This window comes from Trachurus japonicus, chromosome 3, assembly GCF_045865225.1.
Source record: "Trachurus japonicus isolate A0001 chromosome 3, Traja_1.0".
In the NCBI taxonomy this organism is placed as follows: Eukaryota; Metazoa; Chordata; class Actinopteri; order Carangiformes; family Carangidae; genus Trachurus; species Trachurus japonicus.
Window position 1 is genome coordinate 11,120,478 of NC_140909.1, and position 9,130 is coordinate 11,129,607.

At 39.9% G+C, this 9,130-nt stretch overlaps 1 long non-coding RNA gene across 1 annotated transcript; it reads left to right on the plus strand.

Moving 5' to 3' along the window:
• The first annotated feature begins 7,038 nt into the window (after nt 1-7,038).
• Nucleotides 7,039-8,553, plus strand: LOC146989627 (uncharacterized). The gene is made up of 3 exons (XR_015035624.1): nt 7,039-7,126; nt 7,852-7,903; nt 8,460-8,553. It is a non-coding gene; the product is annotated as an uncharacterized LOC146989627 (long non-coding RNA).
• The last annotated feature ends 577 nt before the right edge of the window (nt 8,554-9,130 follow it).

A 9,130-nucleotide genomic window follows, 5' to 3' on the forward strand; every position in this document is an offset into this window, starting at 1 on the left:
TGATTTCAAGGTCACAGTGCTTTACACAGAGAGAGAGAAAGAGAGAGCAGCTTATCACTGGAAGGACCTCATCTAATTGGGCAATCTACTATCTCAGCAGCTATTACAGTGTTGTTCATTGTGCCTGACCTTGCAAATTAAATAAACTGAGAATAAAAGTTGTCTCATCATTTTTTCACTTTTTTTTTCTCGCACCATTTCCATATTAGACCAGGAAAAAAACAAAGAAAGCTGCTCTGTTTTGAGGCCTGTGTGCCTCTTCTGGTTGAACTATTGCCCTTCTTACAGTTACAGATGTAATTGCAATCAAATCCATCCAGAAATTACACTGCAATTATGCAGAATGAGACACTGATTCAAATTGCTCAATATTACAATTCATTAGGGCTAAATGAATGCCATGGTCTTTAGGCTGACTGCCAGATGTGTGGAGATGTCAAGAGATAGTAGTTCTTCTGTGAAGCCTAAGGGCTGTGGATTGTTATAGAGGGACAGACTGCTATTCTACTTGGCCTTGGCTCCCACATTGAGTCCAACATATGCCATCATTACAAACCCATTTAAGAGGCAGCAAAAAGCCCCAGTACTCAGCCAGAGCAATTACATCTCTGGCCAGTAACAGCATAACTGTGCGACTTGTGCATAAAAGTGTGGAAGTAGTGATCATGTAAATAGTCTCCCACATACCAAAAACTGATACATTACACTGAAACTGAGCTTACAGTTTGTGTATATTTCTTTCGAAGTGAGTTTTCAATAAGCACCAAGTAGAAACCTTCCTGAAACAAGAACACTGTGAGTATAGCCTACATTATTTTGATCTCACAAAGAAAATGTGAAAAATTAATATTGCTTCCAGGTTTTTCTGCTTCTACCAACCAGCTAAGATACAGGGAATGTGGTCACAATCTCCCCTGAGGTGCAAAATATTGAATATGGGCTAGAAGAATTTTTCGTGGAACATTACAATGTCACAGTTAAGTTGACCTTTGACCATTTGGACATAAAATGTCATGCTTTGACCACACAATTCTTATCCTTGAGTCCCAGTCAATGTTTGGACAAAAATTCCCTCATCGTGCTACTGAGATAACGCTTTCACAAGAATGGGACCTAGAGAATTATGGACAAACTGAAAATATAATACCTCCAGCCTTGACTGTCGTCAACAGAGGCATAAAAATACATTACAATTACTGTAAAATGTTCCTGCTTTCTGAAAATACAAATAAAAAGGCACTTCAGCTGCCTTGCAATGCCCTTCAATTATCACCATGGCAGGATACAAACACAATCAGGAATGGATGTTGTATTCCACTAACACTTAATCTTGGAGGCTGAGAGTGATTTCCACAAGCATAACACATGGAGGTTAAGACTGTCTTAAGTCAGTGATTCAAAGTATCTTTACATATTTCATCCAAAACCCATGTTGTATTTGAAAACTTTAAATCCCACTGCCCTATTAAGGAATAAAACAACTGGCATAGCCGGCATGTCTCACAGAGTGCATTATGGAAATGTTGATTAATATACAGCTTTGTGTAGGTGCACTGAGTCAGAGCATGTCGCTTGCTACATTATATAAATATGTTAGTTATTAGATTTATGTTTAAGTAGTAAACAGTGTAAAAACTTGTCACAGAAGGCTTTTCTGTTGTTGAATGAGTAGTAATAATATGAACTCTGCATATTAAAAAACAATAGCAGAGTATTTTACACAACAACCTTTAAACTTGTTGCAATATTGTTCTAGTCCAAAAGCAATTTTATATTCAAAACAAGTACAGTATATACAGAGGGCTCCCTTATATAGTTCAAATGCTTAACATTTGCACAACTTCTCACTGACATTATGACTGTACTCCTGTGTAGCAGTGAAAACTTTAGAAATGCCATGACACTGAAAATGTATATTTCTGTTGACCAGAGCTTGAAAAACAAGTACATAATATTTATCTAAACACTCATAACAGGTTGTGTATAGTAAAGAATTTGCAATGAAGCCACTCCAGCAGTGAAAAATAAGTATGTGCTTTGTTCAGGGGATATGCATTATAAATCTGAAGTTCCTACCATGAATCTATTGTTTGTCTTTGTTTAATATATAAACAGACGCATAATGGATTGTTATTGCTTTTGTGTTATACATACACAGACACCAAGCAGCATCACAATGAAGTCTTGTTGTCAATACCTTAGAAATGTTCAGTATGTATTGCCTCATGTGTTGTACAGTACATGTTCAGACACATTGTTAGCTCAGGTGGTTATAAAAGCTGATGTTTCATTGCTTTACCAGGAATTAGTCCTCTAGATCACTATGTGTTGAAAGGCATATTTACTCGGTTATCTGCCTATCTACACAAATGGACACATCCTGAATGAGTGCACACAGACTGGGTTGATTTGAATTATTGTTTAGAGGAGAGTAAAAAAGAGAAATAGAGAGAAACAGAGAGCAAAAGTTAGGTGGATGAGGGGAGTGTAACGAGGCAGGGGATGTCTGGAGCGTGTGGCCTGGGGCAGTGCATGGAGAGAGATGAGCCGGTGTGCACACTGCGGGGCATCGTCTGAGAATGGTTGGGGTCCTCTAACAACTACTGAGGCTAGGTTTGTAGCTCAGTGGGTCACAACCTACTAGTGTCTGGTTATGTGTGCGTTTTGAATGATGCATTTGAAAACATAGTAAAAGAAATGCAAGGCAGTAGACAGAGAAATAAAACAATGAGACAACTAAAAGAAGAAGTAAAAAAAAAACGACCTAGCTTTAAATGAGACATCTACTAACACACCTTTGCCAGTGCTGGGTATCTATGGCCCAGGGATCGCTGCACTGTGAACGGTGGGGCAGGTGTCTCCGGCTAAGAGCAGCCCTCCCAGTATCTTCAAACAGGTTCCTTGAACACATAGCACTGTTCCCCGATGAAGCCAGTGTCTGTGTCTGCCCTCTGCCAAGGCCTCCCACCCACACTTTCTATTTGTTCATTGTTGACTTGTGCAGCACTATGACCTGGCTGCATGTATACCTGTGCTTCTTTTTATCTCCAGCTTCCCTACGGAGAGCTTGGTAAAGCCTTGGCTCCATGTGTAATGTCCACATTTGAGGAGTTTTGTGTTTCTAAAGGGGCCATTATACTATGCTCATTATTTCTGACCTGATACTAGCCACAGGAGGCCCAGCACACGGCTTGAACTGGGTGTTCTAGTTCTTCCTAAACCTCGGCATTAAGTAGCCTCTTTGATCTCTCTCCACTGTGACAAAGCAGCAACACCAGGCCTCCTAAATGAACCACTCAGAACTCAAGCAGCAGGCAACAACATCAAGTAGAGCTGAAGAGAAATATGCAGATCCACTAGGAAAACACCAAAAGAAAGGAACAGATGAGAATACAGGGTCCTCAGTATAATTAACTACAATGAGCTGGAGGCAGATGTGTGACTCCAAAACATAAAAGAAAAGATTACTGCCAGTATTTTTCACAAATTGCTCTGTAAATTAGGAGTTTACTTAATAGAAGCAGAACATTTCATCTGTTAAAGGTTATTTGTTATCTCCAGGCGCCCAGAAAATACTTCAATTGTCTTGATCTTCACAGGTTTCAGTGCCAATCATTAGCATGCTAATCACAGATGATTTTCCAGACCTACAATGAAAAAGAAGCACAGTTAGAGAGTCTTTGTCATCCCAGGGTGCTGAGAGATCTTGCCATTGCATCGGGATAAAAAGCTTTTTGGACTAAATTACAAAACATCCTTCAGAGTGAAAAGCATCCTGAAGGAGTACAGGTGCTCCCTGGACTCACACAGGAGAGGCCAGGCCAAAGACCTGTTTTGTGATACCACAATTATCACAGGCGCCTAATAATGAGCACTCCAATTACAGTTATGGAGTTAAATTTAGACTATGCCTTTGTCTTTGTCGTTCCAGTTTCTATGCAATCAAGTACTAAACCATTTACCTCAACTCCTGATAAAGATTCACTTTCCAGAAAGAATATATTATTTGGTTCCAAGTCCCAAGGAACACTGCTTTTGAATAAAATCTCAACTGATTGAAAATTATAAATGCATCACTGTTTTAAAGAAGCAAACATCTCATTAGCTATCCCCCTGTTCATGTGAGCACTTCCATGGCATACTTCTATATACTGAAAATCTAATCAACAAAGAGAGGCTTGAAGCAATTTCACTGAATCTTTTGCAAAGAACTAATAAAAGCATCACAATAATGTTTACAACATATCAAATAAAATAAGTAAAATGATTATATTATCTAAGATATCAGTGTGGGTTGGAAAACCTATACAAAGACAAAAGGAGGTAACGGCCCAAAACTGTATAAAGGAGAAATGGTGGGTGTTGGTCCCTTGATCCAGAATTAAAACTGAATTTTACCATGTACATGGTTAGCATTTCAGACTTAATGCCAGTCGGTCAAATCTGCCTGTAAGCTCACCAAAGCTAAAGCCTTGCACATATCATCACCACCTCAATTAGTTCTTCTTCTAGCCACACTCTAGGTTAAATGCCAGAGGTCACTGTTCTCATTCAGCAAGAAATCAAAATGATAATGACTCCCTATTAGAAATTCTATCTGGAAGTGCACACAGGAAACATCAAAAGGTGCTGACAGGGTGACTGGGGGCAACGATGAGGCTCAGTGATAATCCACATCAAAGCAGGGGCTGAGGGTGTGGGGACATCCATCAGGGAACTGGGATCGTAACACATGTGCAGCAAAAATAAATACAGGGAGACAGAATTTCTCAATCTACAATTGGGATAATTCACCGCTCTGAAATTGAAATGTATTATTGGTAACCATTCCCAAAAGGAAAAGGCACTTTTTGGGGGCTGATGAGCCCAGTTGAAGGCAAGCCACGGTAGATGGGATGATGTCGTTGGGTAAATTATAAATGATAGCCCCACGGTAAAGCGACATAAAGGAAATAATAAAATAAAACATCTAGTGGAGCCATGATGAACGTACACTGGAAATGTGCACTTCAGTAAACAATCAGCCAATGTCAATTATATGAAATTGGGCTGGCTATGGAGCATTTCTATTCTGGCACTGGCACAGTCAACCTTTTAATGGTGAGCTGTTAGGTAATAGCCCTCTGTCTGTTGGCCTCCAGTTTCAGTTCCCAACAAACCCTTTTCACACAGAACCATTACAGAGTGGCAGCACTGGTTCACATCGACCTCAGAAGGCCTTCAGGGAATCGGACAAACTCATCGTTGTCAAGAGACCAATGGAGTTCCCTATGTCTGTCCCCTGGAGTTAGAGGTTAGACGTCCCTTGCTACCCAGCTTTGGATTGTCACATGTCAGAGCTACGATAGCAGGATGGAAGTATTAAGCCCATTTACAGTACAAGTTGCACAGCTGGAGACTCAAAATGTATGATATATAAATGTATCCACCCCTTCATGGATTGCCTAAAACAAATGTACATGTAACATCTGATTTTCTAACATCCACAAGGGGAGAACATTTGCTCAAAATCACACTTGGCCACAACATGGCTCCCAACTTCTCCTTTCATCACATAAAATTGCTCATTTTCCTATTATGGACTGATATAATTATGTTGCACTTTAACAACTGAGATCGTTGACAACGTTGCACTGCAATCTCATCAGAATGTAAAATCGCTTTGATTGGTAATAATACTTTATGAAAGTTCCATTTAATTTGTTTTTCAATAAACCTCAAATTAAAAACAGGAGAGAAAATGTAAAGCACTATTCCTTCTGTCTACTGAGAGGAATATTTAGATAGCATGGACAATGCAAATCTTCAGACACTACAGCTGTGTTGAGTTTACCATAAAGTTTATGGACAGATTTACACAGCACACAGTAGTTTGCACAGCAAGAGTCTTCAGCCTTTAATGCTACAGTAGACCACAGACAGTGGTAACAAAAAAAAAACATTTGCTCAGCTAGCTGTTTCTCTCTGACTACCCCTGTCGTCAGTGTCATTGCTCTAAATGAACTTGTCTTTAGATCTGAGTTCTGCCATTTGAGTTTTCTTTATGTAGATTACGTCGTCATTTTTTGTATTTTGGCAACACATTGTGCCAGTGACTTTACAGCCTGCTCACACTACCTCTTCAGCCACTGCAAGGACAAAGAGCTTTTTTTTTGGCACAAAAGAAAAAGGACAAAGGAAGGACTTTCAGTTGCAAGTTCAAACTGTTTTCACACAAATGTCGAGTCAACATACTGTGTTACTCTACCGCAGGTTTTGAATTTATCCATTCACTTCCTTTTTGGCTGGACCACAACAGTGGGGCCAGCCCTATAATTGTGTTACACATCAGACCTGCCTCTAATAAAAGTCTGTTGCATTGTGGAGTTGAAGTAAATAAAAGCTCAGCTATTGTTGATCCCAGACAGACGGTGTGCTCAGGACTCAGAAAAACTGAATGGTTGAAATGAAGACAAATGCCTGAAAAAATGTTTTCTTCTCTCAGGGTGCAGATAGCGACATACCGTAGTTACAAAATCAGCCATATTTCTTGTTTGTGTATTTGATACCTACAATATATTTTGTATGGCATTCACCTTACTTAACAGTCGTTAATGACTCACAGTGACTTTTTCTAATATAAAACTACAGTAACTGAGGCTTTAGGCTTTTTATTCTTCTTTTATTTTTTGTTCACAAGTCAATACTCTGTTCAACAACAGAGGATGGTAGCTGCTGTTTTGGATTTCAATTTGGGAACATGTCTGCATGGATTTGAGCATGAAATAGAAAATTTGGATTCAGAGTTTTGCTCTGCATGTAGAAAGTTAACTTGGTATTGAGGAACAGTACACACTTAAAAATGCTGGGTTATTTTCATAACCCAACTGCTGGGCAGCTGTGGATTTTGAGCTGATTGGGTTGTTTTTATCCAAGGTTGGGTTAAATATTTTGACCCAACAGATTGGGTTGATTTTCCTGCCCTGAGATTATCCAAGGTTGGGTTAGGCCTAAATATTTTGACCCAACAGTTGGGTTGATTTTCCCGCCCTGAGATTTCGACAGTTGAGATTTCGACAGTTGGGATTTCGACAGTTGAGAGTACACCTCACTCTCCAGCTTCAGACCACAGAAAACACTGTAAATGGTAAGTAAAACTTAAATTATTAGCCTACAGGTTTGGTAGTTTAATGAGGTAGCCAAATAGTTGTGTCTTAGTGTTACTTAAAAACTTCCCCTCACTCTGGACTAGGCGTTTTTTTCCGAGTTGCTTGCTTGCTCGCTAGCTAATTATTTTCAACTGATAAAATGGTTTCCATCACAGCAGCAGCAGCAGTTGTCAGGGCCGTGAAGGAGAGGAAATAAATGACAGGAGTTTTAACGGACAGGAGGACTGTGGTGAGTTGGGAAGTGGGTGTTAGCCGATAATATAATACATCCATGGTGTTAGCAGCGGATGCTAACCGCTAGCGCTAGGCGAAGTTAGCATCGAGCTAGCTGAACTTTTCTTTGCAGTGCTGCTGCTGCCCAGAGAAAGAGACATGCTAGCAGCACTGTCTAACATCCAGGATAGCTGGTGGGGCTATTAGCTCTCCTACTCTGCTGCACATATCTGTCCATCAAAGTCTGAGTGTAGGGATATTTTTCTGTTAGCTGTGTGTGTGTATTCAGTTGTGATAACATTAATGTGTGCTGAACCGTTAGTCGTTAAAAAACCGTTTTTGGTCGTTGGGGGGGGGGGGGGTTAACACACGTCGCCATAGTGACTGGCAGCAGTGAGTCAGGAAGGAGGGTGAGTGCCTTATTTAGTGCTTTTTGGTGCTATTTTGAGATGTATAACATCATTGCGGTCTTTCTTTTCTCTGCCCATAGTGAGAAGTGCTTGCAAATGATGTGGCCTTGTCTCATGGACACTCCAGGCATGGTGAGTTTACATCTACAATGTTTGTTTGTTGCCCTGTCTAAAATTCATATATTTTATTTCGACTTCTGGCTAAAAATCAAGGAATCCCTCATCCCAAAATTCATATAGGACCCTGTTTAAAAATTAATGGAATAAATAAATAAATATTTTGAAAACATTATTGTAAAAATAGAGTTCATGATTTGATTCTACCATATGGGCTTCAACAGGATGGGTATTTGAAGGGTTAAATGCAGAGATGCATACTGGTAGTTGATTAGCTGTGCACATTCAGCTAATTTGATTAAAATAAGGACAGGATCATAAATATCAGTGGTAAAAGATAAAAGCATTTAATAGTTAATGGTATTCTAAGTTCATAGTTACAAACAGTTCAAGTTCATAACTTCTGTTAAAATACAGTAGTTAAAAACAAGTTCATAGATATTAACGCTTCATTATAACGTACCCAGGTGCCTACCCAGTGTACAGATATTATAGCTACCTGGGATGGCTGTTACATGTGCCTAACACCCCCCTCCCCCCCCCCCCCCCCCCCCCTTTTTTTTTTGCTCAGGATTTTGCAGTGATACAGCCAGTGTTCTGAAAGAATGTCTGAGAAATGGATCCCGGAGTTGGCTGAGAAGATCATTCGTATGGCCAGGAAGGAGAAGACACGAGACCCTCTTGCAAACATCGATTCACTCTCAGCAGGTATTCACATAGAGCTGTAACATGTGGCTCTCAACTTTGTAGAAGTCAGCTTTTTCTCAGTGCAGCAGTGTGAGTTTGAGATCATGCACGTCATAGTTTGAATTGACGTCTGTCAATCTTCATTATACTGTGCTAAGTGGAATTGACTGGTCATTTTAGCATGTACAGAAATGTGCTTAATGGACTAAGACTCCAGATACAGCACTGGGCATTACCTGTAGAGTTGAACCTAACCTGGTGTACAAACTAATTTTTGAATCTTGTTTTTTTTTTCTTTATTCTTCAGCCCGGAACAAACATGGTGCAGTACCTGGCGACCGCAAGCAGTAGCGCAGAATACCTGTATGTCCCCATGCTAGGGAGAAGCATCAGTGGGATAGCCTTGGAGCACCCATCTCTATCGGGTGCGGTGGATGGGGTATAGTTGTTACTGATATAATTTGCCAAAATATGTAGACTGAACATGTGAAGGGGGCAAAAAGCTAGATGCACTTTGTTTTTTTCTTTTCCTTTCCTTTTTTAATATGCAAGTTA